The sequence below is a fragment of the Platalea leucorodia genome (genome assembly GCF_965183815.1).
Source record: "Platalea leucorodia genome assembly, chromosome: 5".
Taxonomy (NCBI): Eukaryota; Metazoa; Chordata; class Aves; order Pelecaniformes; family Threskiornithidae; genus Platalea; species Platalea leucorodia.
In genome coordinates, this window is record NC_138827.1 from 66,639,360 (window position 1) to 66,660,242 (window position 20,883).

The 20,883-nt window shown below is 37.1% G+C and overlaps 1 protein-coding gene across 2 annotated transcripts in view; it reads left to right on the forward strand.

Annotated features, from left to right (window-relative positions):
• The window catches only part of GULP1 (GULP PTB domain containing engulfment adaptor 1), a 157,598-nt gene that overhangs the window by 34,902 nt on the left and 101,813 nt on the right, over positions 1 to 20,883 (forward strand). For both annotated transcript variants that reach the window (XM_082312126.1, XM_082312125.1), the window contains exon 2: positions 18,875 to 18,996. The gene's annotated coding sequence lies outside the window, so the exon portion shown is untranslated. The remainder of the gene's footprint in view (positions 1 to 18,874; positions 18,997 to 20,883) is intronic.

The following is a 20,883-nucleotide window of genomic DNA, read 5'->3' on the forward strand; positions in this document are numbered from 1 at the left end:
TGCAGACAAAGTTGTTGAGAAACTGAGTGACTGTAGAAAAGATCCATTAAAATGAGTAAAAGATTGGCAATTAGAGGCTTAAAGCTTATCAGAAACAGAAATGAGAAATGCCTTTGCTATATTGGAAAACAGCAGGTAGTAATGCATGCATTCATTTGGAGGGAGACACATAACAGGAATCAATCACTAAGCCAGATGCTGGATAACTCACTTTGGAGGTAAGGCATATGTTTTTGACGATGAAGATGATTAATCTTTTGAACAAACTACCATTTGGGAACAACACTGTAGCCATCCTTTGAAATGTTTAAATTGAAACTGGAAGTTTTTGCTTCAGCTTTTTGGAGGTGGAAATCTTTATTAGATGAAATCTAATGGCCTGTGACAGGTACAACAGGTAATTTTCATCCTTAAATTTAGAAATGCTCTTGCTTCCTACCTTTGCAGTCTGATGTGTTGTTGGCTGCTGCATATGGAAGAGTCTCCTTTGCTTAGTGTTTTTTTGTTGGTTGTTTTTTTTTTTTTTTTTTCCCTAAAATGTGATGTGATCTTAGGATCCAGATATAAGCTCCCAAAACACTTCAACAGCTCACCTGTTGGCATTGTAGAAGCTTCTTAGCGAATCTTAGCGAATGTCTTTAACTGGTAGTTTCTCTTTGATTTGTATTTTTTACTTTTGTCATATTGTTCAAAACTCAATAACTTGCTGTGTTGGTATTTGAGAAAAGAGCCATTTCTTAGGATTGTGACAGGTACAGATTCACTTTGTTCTTTCTCTTACTGTAATAAGCTGTATTACAAGAAAGGTTTGGTCTTTAAGGTATTGGTATTTTAACTTTTTATTATTTATGGCTTCAGGCTGTACTCAGAAGTATTTTTGGTGCCAATGCATTGGGATGAACCTCTAGGGGAGCGCTCTGTAGCATTGTTTTCTTAGTACTGTGGGCTCTTCTTAGTCTTGTGGGGTTGAAAACACAACTGTGTTCTTTACACAGGACCTAGGAAATCCAGGGGATGGAACATTGTACTCATCTTTTTTGCATAATGGGTCCGTTTCATTCCCCACTGTGTGTATTTTGTTGTAGTAAAACATTGATCTAAAAAGTTCTGAAGTGGTGTTTTTTGAATTAGCGTGGTTTAATTTTAACAGCAGAACTAGCAAGGTAGGCATGGTAGCTGTGATCGGGTGCCTTTTTGGTTGTTGCCTTTCCTTGAGGTAGAATGACCCCTGTGATAATACTGAATTGTCCTTGAAAGACTGTTTCAGGTTTTTTTTCCATTTTACTTTCTGTTGTATGCTTGCATTCCTTTTTAACAGTGTGTAGATCAGAGGTACCAACTGGAAGAAGGGCGGCAACTTCTTTCCTTGGGGCAAATGAGTCTGCTTATAGGAGAGGAATTTCCAGACACAGTGTGACACCTGGCAAGTGCTGCAGAAAGTCACAGCTCACATGAAGTGTGAGAATCTGCAGTGAGGAGCAGAGAAAGCTAGCAAGGCCCCGGAGACTATGGCAAGTACCCTGTAAGGACTGGAAGTGACTTAAGCTAGCTTACAGGCTCACAAACCTACTGACTTGGCTCAAGTGGAGCCCAGAAGGAGGATTCATTGGCAGGGAACTAGTGGGGAGGGAAAAGCTCTGTCTTATGTTGGACCAGTCACATTGAGTTTTCTTTTCTCAACTGATTTACTATCACAGACGTTTTGATAAGACTTGTCCTTCCAGTTTTAAAACCCCCTGGATTGTTTTTGGCAGCTTGTTGTAGGACACATTCACTGGACAAATTCAGCTCTAGCTCAGGCTAGCTTGGAGTCCTAGGAGAGCATCATACAGCAGTTAAGTAGGAGCAGTGGACTTTAGTATTAGATGACTTGGACAACAAAAGCTGTAATTGCTGTGAAATGTACCTATGGCAGGAGTTAGATGAAATTTTAAGAATGGCTGTATGGAATCAGATTAATACCCTGTCTTCATGCTATCCTATTTATTTACTAGTTTTCTTCCTTATCATTTATTGGGAAAGAGTATAAGAATAAAGTAGCACACAGAGACACTTTTAGTCATCTGTGAGTCAAGAACAACTAGGATCGAAGATGATTTATTTTGTGCTTAAAAGGAATTTCATGGACATTTTAACCCCACAGGTTTGTCCAGATACTTTTTGAATACTTGAAGGTTTGGAGCATGCAAAAGGCATAAGCTTTTATCAGTGTCCAAGTTAGAAACTCCATGTGTGTATGTGTTGAATACACAAGGGAACTTGTTATTATAACAGTATTGATACAGTTGCCAAACATCAGTACTGGGCTGTTTGTTTCAGCATGTGGATTTAAATTGACTGCTTAAGGGGTTTTGAGTATATTTTGGTGATTTCTCAGGAGCCAACTACCTGATTAGTGGACATCTGTTCAATATTTTAGCATACCGGTTGAAATACTTAGTTAATAGATGGTCCTAACTTTGTTTGTTAGAGCTTACTTGGAAAAATACTGCTTAATTTTTTTTTTTTTTTTATCCTAAACTGTGTTCGTCTTAAATCATCGATGCGGGGCAGGGAAGAGGCTCAGAAAGCTTACTAGTTACATGCATAGTTAAATGCTGTGTTGCTTCCAGAAAAATGAGAGGCTGATGTAGGAAGGCCTTTGAAGGAACTTCTTAAAAGGAAATTGAGCACAGTAATGTAAACTGAATGTCATTCCACTGGATAGGAAATCCAGTGAATAACTGAATTGTGAGAGAACAGAGGTATTGTAGTAGCTGTTCAGCTTTTAATTAAAAATCAAAGCAGTGATATATTTTTTCCAGTTCTGTGCACTATAAAAAATGAACCCTTGTACTTAGTTTTGTAAAATATACACCATGTCTTTGTAGGAGAATGCTGTGGGAGGCATGCAACATCTTATAGAACTGGCTCATGAACTTTGTGGTTGTATTCTTTTGAAATAAATGATTGCTAGAAATCATTTTGATATCTATCAGTCTCTTATATGTAAATATAAGTTTGAACTAGACCTCTCTGAATTCATAGGATTTGCTTATACAAACTCGAGGAGGTCATACCTTACTTGGCTTTTGGAATATTAGAATTATATCCAAGATGTACTATTTGGCTTGCTCTTTTCAGTAAATTTAGTTATCCTACAAATGAAGCCCCAAAAATTCTGATACTGTAAAAAGAGTATATGCGCTCAAGGAAAAAGTGCAAAACTTACATTTTCTGGTTTGTACAGGGAGAGTTTTGCAAAAAATGAGGGAGGAGAGAAGCGGGCTTGCGGCATAGTTTTGGAAGTTGTTTGATATGAGAGCAGGGATATCTAAAAGTCTTAGCAAATACCTCACAAAAAAGCAAGGTTTGAATAGAATTTCTAGCAAGTGCCAAGGTTAGACATTGTGCTGCTAACAAGTATCCAGAAAGAAGGCAAAAAATATTTAGGAAGTGTGTGTTATTGATACGTCTTTCACAGTTGGTGTAGTAGCCATGGGGGCAAAGAGGATTGGATAACAGGCAATATGTGAAAGGAGCTCACTAAAAATCCCTTGATCTTAGAAATCGTACTCAGAATGGTTGTACTGTAAGAGACGACTTCATGTATAATACAGGAAGAATGCCTTCAGAAGCTTACCATGCAGAATTTTTTTTTTTATGCTGTAATACCAGCTTTTCCAGTACAATAAAAGTCACTGCCTGTTTTAACTGTTAACACTTCTGTGAGCTGAATTTTCGCAGTGGCAGTTCTGACATTGTCTGTCTTTTTATATGATCACAAAGTCGATGTTTCTGTCAATAAATCTGTTGTTCACAGTTTTGGTTTTTTTCATCCAGAAAGAATATGCTGCTTTAGTGTGGTTATTTGTGGTAGTGGTATAAATTTGATACACAAGGGTGTCCTTGGGATTCTGATCTGTTTACAAGTCTAGTTTTCTATAAAATTTTGACATTTTTGACAGCTTGTAATTGGTAACACTGATAATTTCATTCTATAGATACAGCAAATGAAAAGTACTTTTCAAATAAAGGTAACTTTATAGTGATTGTCAACATATATATATGTTAATCACTTAAAGTTTTGTTAGTGAGTAAGAAAAAATCATCTCTTGGGCTTCAGCACATTAGAAGTCTGATTCAGATTATACTTGGCTAGAGGGAAAGGCTCCCACAATTTCCCCCCACGCCCCAGCTACCTGTAAGGGGAGCTTATGTATTAACCAGGGTTTTTAATGATTTCAGATGACATCCAGGGCATTTCTCATTTAGGGAAACTGATAACCTGCAGAGCCTTTGATACGAGCTGGCAAGAGGTTTTCATGTCTCATTCCACCTTACTGTGATAAATCAAAGATTCTTTTCTTTATCACCCAACAGTCTTGCTAAGGGTTAGTGCGCTGTTGGGAGTTCTGTAGGAAGTGATGAAAAACCTTCGCTCTTGTCTTTGTAATAAGGGGCTTGGGCATGGATGTGTTTGTGCTCTTGAGTTTTAAGAGCTATAGTTAGTGTTTTATTATAGAAAACAATCAGGTGAAATGAGGGTAGGGTATCTTTCCTTTGTTTAGCATCCCATATTGGTATCATTCATGTCTTGATATCAACTCTTGTAGTTTTTGCAGTTCTTTCTCTGCTGGACTAGCCTCATCCCTATTGAGGGAAGTTTGACTTAACTCAATAGCCAGTAAAGTAGGTAAAATAAGTGCGAAATCTACTATGAGACTCTGAAGTTTATTTGACCACAGACTTTACTGTTATAAAATGCTGATTCCATATTTTAATAGTCTCCATATCTTGGACTTTCTTGAGTGTGTGTATCTTAACGTTTTTCCACTTGGGCTACATTTCTCTTGGCTTTGACTGTATGATCGTTACTGTGCCTTAATAGAAGGTCAGCTGCCTTTTTGCAGTTAAATATTGGGTTTAGTATACTAGTAGTCCAGGCCTCTATGAAGAAATGTCTGTTTGCTGTTGGACTATGCACTTGCATATAATCTCTTCATAATATATTTAAAAATGCTATCCATGTTTTTCCTCTATATGACAGGAATGAATTATGGTTTTATACCCGACTGTTTTAAAAAGTAAATATTTGCGTTCTCCACTGCAGATTTAGGTTGTTTCTAATCTGAAATGGAAAAATACAGAGATTAGGTGTTTTGGGTTTTTTTAAAGTAATTATTCCCTAGAGAAATGAATGCAGCCAGAGAAGGCAGAACTTGGATTAGATGGAATTCCCGCAGAGATGTTGGAGGGAGCTTGTGTTGGGTCAGGAGTTGGTTTCCTTGTTATCCCCTTGGAGCTGGGCTCGTATGGGGCTTCACGGCGTGTAGACCTAGTGGCTGTATCACAGTCGCATCACCGACCTTCCCGCCCTGTTCTGTGGAAACCCTCAGAAGTGACTGTACTTGGTATGGTTAGTAGAGCTGGATCATGGGGATTAAAATTAATGTCTGAATAGAGGAAGCTCTATCTGCTACTGGTTTGTAGTGTTTTACTTTGCATATATATGCTTTATAGAATCCCAAAAACTCAAGGTGTTTTTTTCCCACTTGGCAATTGTGGTTTTGATCATTACGTGTGCACATAAAGATTATCCAGACATAACTTGTTATAATGAAATATTAGTCTTTGTGAAAGTGAATACAATATTGTGTCTTAACGAAATTCAGGAAATGGTAGGAAGACTAAAATTCTGTAATACAACCTGAATTTTATTCATACATTTTTTTTTGGTAGTGTTACAATGTGCCTCTAGGCATGAAAAGGGAATGCACATGTAAATAATATGATAGAATGTCTAGCAATGGTCTTAAGAAAAGCAAAATTGAACTGTCCAAATGAGTCCATTGGGCTTTTGCCCTCTGTAGTATTTGGTGGGAAAGTGAATGGTTACAGGCTTGAACCTGTGTTTGAAGCAGACGCACCTGTAATATGCAAATAAGAAGGGATGTCCTTTTCTTTACCTCTTTTTGCTAAGTATAAATGTTTAATAATCATAAAGGTTACCAAATGAAAGAACACCTGATGGGTTTTTCATCTCATTTGGAAAGGAGGGATTGATCCAAACCCTAACGTGGCAAGAAGATGCTGATGGGCTGAAGTTATGATGATACAAAAATTACTGCATTGAAGGCTATGTAGTAGCAATGCAGGTTTTGAGTATATAATGGCTGCCCCTTTGTACAGCCGGTACTACATTTGGACCTTTTTACAACAGAATTATGTTTAGAGATCACTTAAAGCAATATCTTCCCTTATTTAGTCAAGAGTTTTGCCAAGCATGACATCACCGAAAGTCCATCGTAGTTGTGTTTAACTGGAATAGTATGCTGTCCAAGGCCAGCAATAGCAATCTGTTGCAGAGCACAAACTACAAGATCCTTGTAGCAGTCCCATCCAGAAATTGTGGATTACTGTGGGTATTGATCTCCCACCGTCAGTCAGTATAAGTTGTGATTTCTTTCATCTCAGCAGAGAGAGATTTTAACCAAGAAAGGAAAGGAGGGAAAAATTAAAGATGCTTATGAACTGAAAAATAGTTTCAAATAGGAAGAGAGGAAGAGACCAGTTACTGATGGAAAAACGAGCACTAGAATCAGGATGATACTTCAGGAAGATAAGTTTACCAAAGAAAATGAACAGTAAGAGCTCTTAACTAGTTTAGAGTTTCTGTAAAGATAATTTTCACCCATTTTGAAAGATCAAAATGAGCTTTAGTGGAAGGAAGGGGCTGTACCTTATCTTTTCTCCTAATTAACTTACTGCCTATCTTCCTGCTTCTGTGACAGGCCAGACTGAATGCATTTACAATGATAAATGACCTCGCTAAGACCTTGTCCTGTTCATCCATTGCAGGGGTGACCGTGTCCAAATTACGACAAAGCCAAATACTCTATTTTAGTGGGAGACATTAGGTAGCCATTGGGAACCAGAGTAATGTGAAGTGTATTGCCTGTGCCTGACTGGGAATGTTGCACTTCATTCCAGTGTGAGTGGGTTTGCTTAAAACTGTAGAGGATATCTGTGTGAAATGCAGCTGTGGTGGTAGGAGAAGTGATGCTTGCTGATTTCCTAGAGGTCATTATTGTAATAGAGTTGAAGATGGGGAGGGAAGCATTTTTATCTAGTGTAAGTGGAACCTGAAAACAGCCTTCCAGATCCACATAAATACTATAGGATGCCTCTTATTTCATGGGAACTCATGGGAGTTGCTTACTTTACTGGTGAGGCCTTGGGAAAGAGTGATGATGTATGGCATCCAGTAAAACTTTTAGTCTAATGGCAATTAGGGTTTTTCTTAAAGAGAATGTCTCTATGTCCTGGGCAATTTAAGATAATGCCAAGGAAGTTGCCATGGATGCTAAAAATGTTGCAACTCCAGTGCTCCATGCATTGTGCTGTGCAACTTCTGGTTTTGCACTTTTCTTCTTTTTCTTTCCTGGGTTACTCCTGAGAAACAGGATGAAATAACCAGGATGAATCTAGGTGGTGCTTCTGAAGTCTTAATATGTCTTGCATCAACCAAGACAATTTTCTTTCAAGTGGGTGTAAATTTCCCTATGTGATGCTGTTGCAATATTGGTATAATCCTGGGATTTTCAGTGAGGCTCATGATCCTCATTCTTTGCATTGCTTCTATCCACAAGGGCAGTCACGGTTCATGTCATGCCTTTGGTTGGATGCTCCATGCCTGTAATTAAGGACAAAGTGGATACAGCCAAGGGTGGATGATAATATTGTGTCCAACCTGTAAAGTGTAGCCAAGAGCAGAGTAGCAGTGAGGATCTTTAAAAGCTGTGATCTCTGTAGAGAAATACTATCATAATTTCTGAAGTATTACAGCCCAGCAGAGACTTAGTCATGGGAACTTAATGTGTGAGACAGTCTGAAAGCTCAGGTGAAGACTTTCTGTAAGGAGTATGTGGCAACAGTGTTCACTACATGATCTCAAAATCGTTCTGGAGTTTGAACCATGTAAATTCAGATTTTTAGGCAAAGATAGCGGTTCAGATTACAACTTTGCCTGGAAGCTGGTTGGAGTTTTTGCCTTCAGACAGATTCACTAATGTTAGTCTTTCACGTTGGCAACTCCCAGTGTCTCAGCCTGTCTGTCCTGATTTGATAATTTTTTTTTTTGAGGCCTTGATTAGAAGTGATGTGCTGCAGAATATCTAGAGGGTCAGTGTATGTTCTGACGGTGTCATGGTATCTGATACAGGAATCCTGTGGGCTGAAATCGCTTCCTTTGTCTTTCTTTAAATGGTGCTCTATAGGTTTTACTTGTAATCACTAACTTTTTTTACTAATGAAATGAACACTTGATACATATTCATGTGCAAATAGCAGAGGCTAATCTCTGAACCCTGCCAATCCTTAACAGTTGATTGAGCGTCAAGGTACAAAATCTTCTAGCTTTAATAATGAAGGCATTTTTTCATCAACAGTCCTGAATGTTACTGAATCAATAGATGTTGACATCACTTTTATTCATGAGTTTTGATAGCAGCAATTAAAGTAGCTATATCTAATGTATCATAAGATATAAATTTTATCCTCTGGATAATTTCTGTACTGAGGGCATTTTCTCATATGAAGTGATGTCACTGTCAGTTGCTCCAAATGTGACTGTATATCAATATGTGGCTGCTATCTACTCTATGTTAAAAGAGATATCAGTTAGTTGGGATTGAGTATTGTATGATTTGGAGCTCTTAATCTGTTTTTATTTACTATTTGGAAAACTCCAAATTGTTTGGGTTCTTTTGCTAAATAAACCCAGGATTGAAGAGTTAAACTAAATTATATTTTGGTGTTCAATGCATTTGCTCACTACTTTGGATATAGAGCAAATGTATTTTATTATTGGGAAGTAATAATGCTGTTTATAAAATTACTCAGGCTACAATATTTGTGTTGGCAATTTTATTTTCCAGGCATAACAGTTCTGGTTTTTTTCTATACCCATTTGTGGAAAGATTAAATTATCATAAATCATGTTTTCAAGGGCTGTGATTCTAAAGTTACTCTGTTTTATGCAGCTCTGGGCTGCATGGATTTAGGCAAGCTGTCATCTGTAACCTGGCCTTATTTAAATAATTTCTTATAAATCACAAGCCTAATCAAACTTTTATCATCAGATAAAAACAATTCTTTTCTTTAAAACTGGCCCCAACTGAGTAACTTGCCAGAGTGTTTACATCAAAATTGCCATCCAAACAGGAGGAAAAAAGAAAAGTATGTGCTTCCTTAAATCAGCTTGAGACAAACAGACTGCAAGTTTACAGAGAAAGGTTTGAATTCTAGTTTTGGATGTGTTTTTGTAGGACTACTAGATTTAGAGAACCTGCACTGCAAAATCTGTGTTCAGTTGCTTAGATATAGTGATGTGACTGTTCCTCTGGGGGTGAGGAGCAGGTGTCAATCAGTTCCCTGGATTTTCACAATTTTTAAATGATGAAACTGTTTTGAGAACAAAATTTAGTGCTTGCTGAAAAGTTCAGGCTTAATCTGTATGACTCCTTGGTGTGTCAAACTTGAAATATGTTTTTACGTCTGAGGAGGGCTGTGAGGTTGAACATAGGATTACCTCCAAAGCACAGGTGTTTTGAAGTCCCATTAAAAAGAGAAGTTAGGCCATGTGATGAGGTTTGTGTGTTGGCTATTTCAAAATAATTTGTGTATTGCAATTTACACTTCAGTAAATCCTCAAAAACACAGCTTTGTCAGGAGTGAATAGTTAGTGTGATAGGTGGTTGAACCTAACCACAGCCTTGTATTTCTGTTCGCATGTCAGCTTCGCAAACTGGAAAACTTTTCTGGCATTCCTCACTCCACTCTCAGCTTTGTTTACTTAACATACTAAGCACAAGATTGTCCTCTTCGAAATAGTAAAAGGAATAGTTCCTAAGGCTTTGTGGGGTGGGGGAATCAATTGCACAGTCATCTACTATGGATTCCCCCCCCCTTCCAGCAATGGAATTTAACTTGTTTGTGTCTGTTCTCCACCTTCCCTGTCTCCTCTAGCTCAGTTCCCAGGTTTATATCTGTCTTTAGACAATGTTTATAATCACTATCTTGTTTTCTTACTGTGGTAACAAATAAAGTCTGGAGTACACACTGAAATCTGGCTTAGTACAACTAAAGCATTGTTTGGGTTTTTTTTTATTATTATTTTCATCTCTGTTAATGATGTTTCATGAGGCTTGCCATTAAATATTTAACAGCTCTTAAGTGTTTGACTCATGAATTTACAGTGATACGTGACTTTCCTATCTTTGCACAAAATTTGCTGGTCAGAGATGCATTTGCGGTGTGTCCTCAAGGCATCACTGGTGTTTCTTGCTGTAGAGACTGCTTTTTGCTGCATGGTGAGTGTGATACATTCTGGGCTGATTTCATCTGCCTCTATTAATTCTGCAGTGGATGTACATGGGCAGTATTTCTGGGTAATGCAAGCAATGCTTTGAACTTGCCAGGCTATAGCAGTGGTATGAGAAAACCATCTTTACCAAACGGTAAATCCCACACTACACAGGGTTACAATATAAACCTTTTTTACAATGCAGAGGGATCCTGTGGGAATAAATTCAGCGCAGTGCAGAACAACTTCAGAGGGCAAAGCTGCTCTGGAAGGCAGAGGTATTTTTACTGTCAGCAAGGAACTCTGACTCTTGGCTTCCTCACACGTTTGAGTCTACAGAAAACAAAGTGGTGTTGCATGAGTCATGTTGAGCAAGAAGCAAGACCATAATTACATTTACAGAGGGAAGAGTTCCGAATCCCAGCTCCTAAATCAAGAAGTTTGTGCTTCTTGATTGCAAAACAACAGCTTCTGAGCCTTGCATTGTTCTGCCTGTCTCATCCCCACTCAAACTTAAAGGGGAAAGGAGTAAACAGCTGAAGCAAAGATGGTTTGCCTGCTTTTGAGGCTCTCCTGGGAACAGTACCACTAAGATCAGTAACTGAAGTATAAAATGCAGAAAAATTGTATATTGGTGCTCTGTGCATGTATATACACACACAAAATTGTATGTGCTTGCGTGTATACATACTCCTATTCATTCCTCAGAGACACAAAGAAAAGTAATTCATTGCCTTGTGCATATATTTTTTAGTGAGTTAGTGTGCTGATTTATTACTGTTCTTTTGATCTTGTGAGACTGTCATGATCTGCTTGAAATTATTTAATCTTGTAGGTGTTTTGGAGCTAGCATGTGGGTGTAGAACAGAAAAACTTTTCTAAAATCTCCATGTTAATTAAAATATTCTCACAGTCGAATATTTTGGCTTGGATTTTTTCATGGACACCGTAGACATTTAAAGATTTCTCGTCCTGCTTTTTTCTAGCAGAATATAAATATTAGCTGGTCAGTGGATTTTTCTTGTTTCTGTGGCATCTCTTATAATATGCATTAAAGTGTATCATGACAAGCTTTTGCATTTATGTTTGTAAACAAATATATGTATGTATATCTGCAAATCAGTTTATATGAGAATAAAGGGTTTGTATGTGTGTAAAGACTGGCTATTGAAGAAAAACTTGTGGGATCATTTCTCAGATAATGAACTCCAGGCTGGCATTGTCTGTTGTAAGGCAGGGAGCTGTATATTAGTTTTCACAGTAGAACTGTATGGAGTTCTTGTTTGATAACTGTTTTGATTGTTTCTTATAAATATTTTGGAGAAGGTTAAAAGTAATAAATGAGGTATAGTAGTAAAAGATTTGTATTCATACACAGTACTTACTTATCATACAGCAAAACATATTTTAATTTCTGTCAGCTCCCCCCTGCTTAATTTGCCCTCCAAAATAAATACCAGCTACCAGTAGCTGAAAACTCCTGTGAGTCTCTTTCTAGTTTTTTCAGGAGTGCTTTGCGTACTCATTCAGCTTGGTGCACTCATACTGTCGCCATTGTCCAGGTCAGTAATCGAGGCACAGTTAGGTGACATTTCATGGTCAGATAAGAAATAAGCATAGAACTGTATCTTAACTCTCAAGTTGCTGGTCCGTCTGTTTTTTATGCTTCATCATTCTTTCGTGTTTTTATGAAAATTTCTGTTGTCCAGCACTCCTGCAGCATGTAAATTGTCATGTTTTCTGCATTATTGATTTTTAGTGAGAATAATAATAGAACAAGCAGAAAACAAATTCATGACATTATCAATAAAAACAAAATATGAAATGTATTGTCCGAAAATAAAATGGGTTCATTGACTATTTTGTTCGTTCTGGTAGTTAGATCAGCCCTCATCACAGCAGTGGAGGCTAGTCAGTGAGTCATAGTTGGCTTGTCTGTGCTGAGCAGAGTAATTCAGATTAGCCAGTGACTTGTGCTAGATGGCTAAAATGCCCCTGTACTCCTTCCCAGTATCTGCAGGGGAGGATGAAGGAATGATCCCTGCTGAGTCCTGCAGCTGCTGACCTGTGATGCACTGCTTGAATACCTGGTGAGACAAATATTAATGTCCTAAAGATGTTGTGCTCTGACTCGGTTTTAAGCATCCCATGTTAATGTGTTAAAGCAATTCATGCTATCAAGAAGCTGTAGGATAAGTAGGATTTTAGATTGCATTTCTTCGGTTTGCCTTTGGTTCTTTAGGGTGCGGTCAGATTTTGGGACTTTTCTGAAATTGTAAGGAGATTTTCCTTGCTCTGGTCAGAGGTATTCTAACTGTTATTTGGGCATAAATTAAAACGTAGGAATAAAATAGTTATTGCATCCTGTGATAGGGCTGTAAATATTGCTCATTTCTCTAGTCTTAGATCTTCAAAATATCCCTGGGATAAATTTCTCAGAGGAATTAAGCTATATTCTACTTTGATGTTTCTTCCCTGCTTAAGAATGTCTGCATCTTTAGTTTCATCTTTGCAAATACATTCTCGTTTAAAGTGTGAGAAATTACTATGTCTAATCTGGGAATTCAGTTAATCCTTTATATTTTTTTTCCCTAGTCTTTTCCTTGTATAGAGGACAATGTGATTTTGAACTGTAAAAAGTCAGAGCTCTCCTCCCCTGAGAAGTATCCTAACAACCTGCTCCCTGAATTAATCTTAAGAACTTGGTTTAGTGGATTTTGATTTTTGTACTAGTTATTTTGCTCATTTTTATTTCCTTGAAAGCTCTGACCGCCACATCAAAGTTTTGAAAGCCCCCCCCCCCCCCCCCAACTGTTTTTAAAGACTGTATGGGAAATATGTTGTTTAGACAACCATAGGACTTGTCAAGAGTTTTCTTTTCAATTTGAATGCAGTTGCTGTTACCTAATCCATGTTCTAGCTGCTTCCTTCCTTAATCTGCTGTAGCCCGTTATTTTATGGCACTACTGTAATGTTTATATTGCAGGGTGGCTTTAATTGAGTACTTCAGCTTTGCTTTCCCTTTCTTTTATCACCCACTCTAGAATTTACTTTAGGCCTTTACATGTTAGCATTACGATTTAGTCAAGATGATATCACATTATACCACAGAGCCAAGATTTAAAAATACCCCATATTGTCAGCATTAGTTTATGGGTAAGTAAAGCCAATTGTAATATAAAGTACATAGATACCAAGGTGCTGAGACATAGGAGACTTTTAATCCTATCTGTACAATAGCAGTTCTTTTTTACATCTGCTGGACCAGAATATCTATAAAAATTATTTTCATGACCATGTAAAAGAAGAAGAATGTAAAGTATTTTGTAAAAGAGAGAGAGTATTAATCACATAGAAATTATGTAAGAATGCACTAGGGGATGCATCTATGAACTGAAGAAGACAGGTCGACAGGAATGGGTGTAACCAAAGTTGGGAAGGGGAGTTTAGTTGAGACTATTGGGTGCTGTGGAAACTGTTTTGTTTCATGTGGATTTAAGGTTTGGAAATTTCTTTAAAATAATATCATCAAGATAAGTGTGTTTGCACTGGATGTGCTGTATGTGTCCACTAGGACAAGTCTGGTTATTCATCCAAGAGTTTTTAAAAAGCAAAGTTTAAATGGTTTGGAACATTTTGCTCTAAGATGATGTCAAGCATATTGTACCTTGCACAGATTTTATAGCCTTGACTAAGTGCTGTTTAGTGTCTTCTAAAATTGGCGTGGCTTCCATTGAGCTATGATTATAAAGAGGCATCTTCCCTCTCTTGAAGGCAGAGTACAAATGGAATATTTAGGAAGAACTTATACTACGTACTGGGTTTTTATAATTTGGAATGTATTCTGATAGCTGAGTTTCTTACATGTTATTACCTTCCCATGTGTTATGATATGATGTAGGTAGCATTGACCTGTGCATGATTGCCAAGGCGTTTGACATGTGTAAGTCAAAAAATTCTTTACAATTTTTATATATAGTGCACTTATGTTTTTATTGTTATTATGGTAATCAGAAGGTGTAAATGACGAGAGGTCAGGCTACTCAATGTTACAAATATTGTTTTACTAACTACTTAAAACTGAAGAGCTGCTGCTGTACTGTGAGACAAATTGTTGGCTTCTGTACAAGAACAGACCCCAGCAAAGGGACTTCCATGTCTTTCTCTGATAATTCCAGTTTCAGAACCTCTCTGCATGATTTCTGAAATGTCTGTCCCTTGAATATAGCCGGTGAATTGCCTTAAGTTTCTGCTGCACATCTGAGTCTTTCTGTTGAGACCTGCTCCATAAATATAATTATTGAAATATTGGTTACAGTGACTGTGAACAGTGCAATATGAATGAGTTTCTGAATAACAGTTTGCTGGCAGACAGCTATATCAACGGCTTCAGGCACTGTAGGATGAACCACAAATAAGCAAAAAAGAGTAAAGTGATTGGGTCAGTGATTCCCTGTTCCATTGCTCCTTCTGATCCAACCTTGAACGCTGCACTAATGAGTGTTGCCTTCCAGAGTGTCCTATGGCCTTTTTCTCTTGTTCTGCTTTTACTGTGGAAAGTACAGTTGGAATACTCTTACTGTATAGTTACAAGAAAAAGTACAGAGAGGCAAGGAAAAGTGTTTAATTTTTTTTTTTTTAATTGAGCAGGGTTTGAATCTCATGAGTGAGCTGTCAATCTAGGTGTGAACGACACTTAAATGTGTGTTTCAAACTTGTTTTCTGGGTTGGATCCCGTGTCAGTAGACAGGAAAATGTTAGAGTGGATGCTGTCTTTAAAACCTGAGTTTGCAGAGGGGGGCTGAGGATTTAGAGCTGCTGTCTTCAGGGAGATAGAATGTGCTCAGCCATACAGACTCAAGTAGAGTCACAAAGTCATTACATATGGAATAGGTTAATGGTTTTATCTTCTGTCTGGAATATCAAACATAGTACAGATTTGGAGTAGAAAAAAAATACATTATTGCAAAAGCTGAAATTACTTCTCTACCTTTCGCTTTTTTTTTTTTTTAGAAGGAAAATTTAAGAAACAGAGCATCAGCGTGAGGGTATAGCATTTGCTTGTTGAGTTCAGTACTGTCATGATGATGAAATGGTACAGGATGCATTTCACATTAGATCAAGGGAAAAGATCTTTGTACGTTGTAACTCCAGACCATACTCTCTTACACAAATGACCTTCAGCATTTATTATCTTGGTATTCCTATAAAGGCATGATAGAAGCAAGTGAAATAGGTGAGCTTGATGTATTGCATAATTACTAAAACTGACACACATTTTGTTTCGCAGAATAACGAGGCAGTGAAATTATAATGTTGTGGTGCAGTATACAGCCTGTTAGAAAATGTTTCTGATGTATTAGCACTCGGCTTTTATTCTGCTAGTATACTATATCATTAGTCATATTTTCTGGGTCTTTTTTGGACCCAGAGAGGCAAACTAGCAAACAAAATTAATTTTCAGATTTTCTTTTTCAAGTTTTTTTTTCTTTTTGTCAAGGGTTGTTTTTTAGAGGACTTATTGTTTCTTAACTAGAGGTTTATATGAAAAATGAGGGAGAAAGTTATGGTGTTTTTATACTAATTTGTTGATAAAAAGCCAGTGATGAATGTATGGTATACGCAAACACTACAAATCAGCATGTCTGGAGGACATACCCTATTGAGTATTAAAGGATTTAGTTAATGAACTTGCTGAACCACTGGTAATTATTTTGAAGTACATAGATAACTGATATGATCAGAAACTTGCTGGACGAAATTATTTGGAACATTAGTATTCAAAGATAATAAGTTTTGTTTGGTAGGTCTGACTTTAGTCCCTAGTAGCATAAATAGAATAAGGAAGCACCTGGTGCAAGGTCCTGAAGCCTTTTTGCCTCTGATTCTGTTCTGCTTCTTGACTAGGAAAACAAAATCAACAAAAAGTGCCTTTACTTAAAATAAACTTTAGTTAAGAATCTAGGTCTAGATTTGAGTAATATTTGATCACGTAGCTAGCTTTCAGTAGAGACAATCAGAGGTTAAAGTTTAATATGAGCTTAACTTTCTTATTGAATTGAGACCACAGTGCAAACTTCAGAATTTCACTTTCATAAATATCAAGTGCATGTGTGATGGTATAAAGTCTTAGATATGACAAAAATAAAAAAGGGTAGTTCAGGCAATCACTCAATATCAAGTTTGTCATCTGTTTTATTGCTGTTTCTTCTTGTGTTTCTATGAAGATACAAGGGTGATCTAGTGATAAGAATTAGGTGCTTGATAAGGAGTGGAATACTTATAAATAATCCTTTTAAACATAACAGAATATTGTAGTAGTCTTGAAAATAACAGCCCCGCAGCTGAGTAACCCTGACAATCTATTCCCATTTCAATAGATTCTGAGCCAGTTACTGAAATTTGACTTGAATGAAATAAGGACATACAGGCTAAAGAAAACAGAATATATGAAAACAAATAGACAAGTATGGTTGAAAAGACAAACCAAGCCAAAACCCAAATAACTTTATTTTGAATAACAGGGAGAGACCTAGCAAGAAAGCTACTTCACCCATGAGAAACAATTGAGACTATGTGACCCAAACAAAGCTGCCTAGAGTCTTGGGGGGAGATAAAGGTTGCCATCCTTGTAAATTAGCTGAATCACTGAAAAGACTGAAAACTCTAGATGTTCAGCATAATCAAGAACTTCCTTTGTTGACTTATTTTCACTTTTGTACCTTAATTTACAATTTCACCTTGAAGAATACATCCTGTATTTGCTATATATTTTTCTTTAAATTTCCCTAGATGATACATCTTGTATCTTCAGTACCTCAGGTAATGGCAACAAGTGCAAGGTGTGTTTGTTTCTTTGGAAGAAAAAAATCCAGGCTTTATGCAGCCTAGGGTAATTTAGGTATGTTATCTCCAACAGGCTGCATAGAGCTAACACCAGTTTAATAACCAATGTAAACCTCTCCTGAGTACCTTGTGAGTAGGTTTCTAGTTCTGATAAATTCGTCTAGCTGTGGCTGGTACTATCAAGTAGCAGACCATAGTAAACCCTTTGCAGCTTTAGTAGGTGTTAACAAGGCCCTTCAAGAAAGGGTAAGTTGAGAAAAGGTCACCAGTGCAACTGGATGATGCTATCCTGTTGAGCTATATGATGAAAGAACAGGGTTGTTTTTTTTTTTTAATTGTATCACTTATTTATTCATTTTAGTGGCGTAAGTATCAAGCTGTAATTATTTTTGGGCTCTGTGCTGTAGCTGAAAAGCCTTTGACATTTGTGCTTCTCCAATTTGTAATTGAGAAATGATTTAAAAATCCTTGAATGCAAGAGCTTTGCAGTTCTTGACTGTAAAAAAAAAAAAAATATAAATCAAATTGGAGGGAGTTGTCAGATAAGGTGCTAGAGGCACTGCTGTCACCTGATTTTACTTGCCACCTTGACTAATGACTTAAGAAAAAGGGAAAACATAATTAATTGGATTGATTTAGGTGAAACTCAGTTGAGAACTAATGAAAAAAAAATGTGAAAGAGGAATCAAGTAGAGAAACAAGAAACGAAGGAAAAGAAATAGTATGGGTTCATATCCTCGCAAAGTTGATCTTTTACACTAAGGCAGCAGAAGATAGACTAATGAAAAGAATGTCTGTATAGAAGATGTAGAGTAATTCATTCATTTCATGGATCAGGGAAGTAATATTCCCTTGCTGATTAGGTAAAATTCTAGGTCTTGATACCTGAAATTTAACAGATCCAAGGGGACTGAAGGGAATAGTATAACTAAGCATCTCAGAGTGCGTCATCAAAAATATCAAGATTTAAATTGGTATGGCTTATCCAAACATTCAGTAAAGAAGGTAAGAGTATTTTAGAATGCTCTGTAAGTATCTTAAAATGGAGAACATCAAGGAGTGAAGGCCAGAGTGGTTACTTAGGAGGGAGGAGGTCACATGCTGCTCTCTGGTAAAACCAGAAGCAGGGCAAGAGCAGACTTCTTTGGCTCCTGGTTCTGCAGGAGAGTGGATTGAACTTCTTTATGTTGAAACAAGATGTGGTAGCATTTCTACAGACGCATTTCCTAGCATCTGTGGGAGTGCAGTATTCTTTTTTTTTTTTTTTTTTTTTTTTAAATTTTTATTATGAGACTACCAATCAACTTTTCCCTGAAGAAACAGGATTTTGGTCTAATGCTGCATGCAATGTGCATCTCATATTTAGAGGAATTAAATTAATAAATGGTCAAGCTACTGTTCTGTGTGTTAAATGGTTATTTTGTCATCATAGGGCAGTTGTGGATAAGGAAATTATGGGGAAAATATTTGAATTGGAATTCCTATTTGAAAATACATTTCTATTGCTCCCAGCATTTTAGTCTGATTTAGACCTTTCCAGAAGAATTCTATTAAAAAGATTGTGTGAAATATATTTCCATTAAGCTATTCACACTAAATTTCTTAAAATAAGAAAATAATTTCTATGCTTTGATGATACGCTAGTTCACAACTAATATCTGTCATTGTTTCTTTTTATTCTAGTACATGAGAAATTATTGAAGCAGCAGTAACAAAGGTTCAGAAATATTGACAAATGAGTGATCTATTCCACAAGAGAATTAGTGTCTGCTCTGTACCTTGGCAAGAAATTTGAATGCAGAAGGGTAAGCTGTTTTTAATTGTTGCTATGAACTGCTTTACAGAAGAGGATTATGCAAATATTTTAATTTTTCCTGGTTGAGTAGAGGGGTTTTTTTAAGACTGGAATGAATTATTCAAGTTAGATTTTTTGTTTGTTTGTTTCCTTTCCATTTAAAGTGCTTGTGACAAAGCCAAAAAGCTAAGTTTATAGGCTTTTCGGAGGTTAGAGAGGTGTTCCTGTCCATTTCCCCTATTAAACAGTACCCTTGACATGAAGTCAGCCGGTGAGTGTATGGCAGGACCAAGCTGTTGACCCAAAGCTCTCACAGTCTAAGTAACTGTGTTTCCACTAACCCTGTTTTTGAGTGAGAGATTAATGCTTGTTGGCATGACTATTACAAATTGGCTTTTCCTCGCTCTTTTTTTTTTTTTTGCCTTTTTTTATGTTCCTCCCTTCTCCACACCTGATAACTCAGTGCTTAGATTGAAAACACTGCTACAGTCCACTGAAGCTGCAGTCTCCTTACTTCTCTTCAATGTAGAGAGAAAGGCTTGTCTGGATAAAGGAAAGGCAGCAGCTGTGAAGTTTCCACTGATTTATTGGAAAAAAGGCAAAATTTGGGGACTTAAAATGCTATAGATAAGAGTTGATTTGTGGAAGTGGTTGTGATACACTTCTCAAAAACATTAAAACATTAAATAAAGCTGGATGTTTTCTAAGTGTGGGTGGAGAACTAGGAGCCTCTGGAAAACAATGTTTTGTTTAGCTTAGTGAAGGGAAGGTAAGCTAAAACTATGTAGCAAATTTTTATCCTTTTGATGTCTATGTAAGCAAAAGTATTTGTTTAGCAATCTAAGGGTTGACAAAAACTTTCTCTAGGCTTGCTTATTTCAGCTGCAGCAATGTGCTTTAGAGCAAGTGCATATCGCCACATTTGACTGTAAATCCAAAAATCCATTTGAAATACCTCTGAGAAAGTGTAGAGCTAAAGTCAGATTAGGCTGAGTCAGTCTGTTGATGCTGCTGGCTTTCCCAAAGGTTATCTTTAATCTGGCACCAAGGTGGCTATTGCTATGATATTATAGCCTCTTCAAAGTACTTGCATGATTTTGTTACTTCTCAAAAACAGATCACGAGTCTCCAGTTCCCTTCTGACCTCCCTTTTGTATCTTGATGTCCTCAACATAGGTGGTATGCAAATACTGTGTTTCAACTAAAAGTTCCTTGGATTTGGAATTATTGGTATGGCATTGTCTTGTAGGATGACCAAGGATGACTTCAGTTACTGCTGGTTTTCAGGAAGTCAGTGTGTATGTTTTATGATTTCATGCTATTACTCCCCAATTCCATCTCGGACAGGTCCTATGGTTCTCCTTTCCTGGATGACTGGGATGAAAGGCTGTCATTCTTGACTTTATTTCTAAAATAAAACAATAGGTATACCAGCCCTTTCTCTACTTAGGCAGAAGTTCCTTGTTGAATTATCTTTCTCTGGGGCAGATGGGAGCTTAGACAAAAAAAAAAGGGAGGGGGGTGGCATGAAGAGAAATAATAATTTAAAAAAAATCAAAGCTTGCCATTTGCAAAAGGATGTTGTAGCCTGGGAACAAATGGGAAGAGACAGATTCTGTCTGTCTTACAACAGCAACCAAAAATCTCTCCCATGTATGTATGGGATTCTCCTTTTATCTCTGCACTTGAAAAAGACTACCTAATGGGTCTCTCCTTCCACAGGATGAGGCAAAGCCAGACCCATTGGTGAAAAATATTAATGATAGGACTCATTATCAGTCCAAAACATGAAATCATTTTGTAGATGTAGACTTATTTGAAACAGATTTATTTAAGATGCTTAGATACAAATTCTTTTGCTGATTTGCAAGCAGGCTTATGTAGTATTTGGAATTCT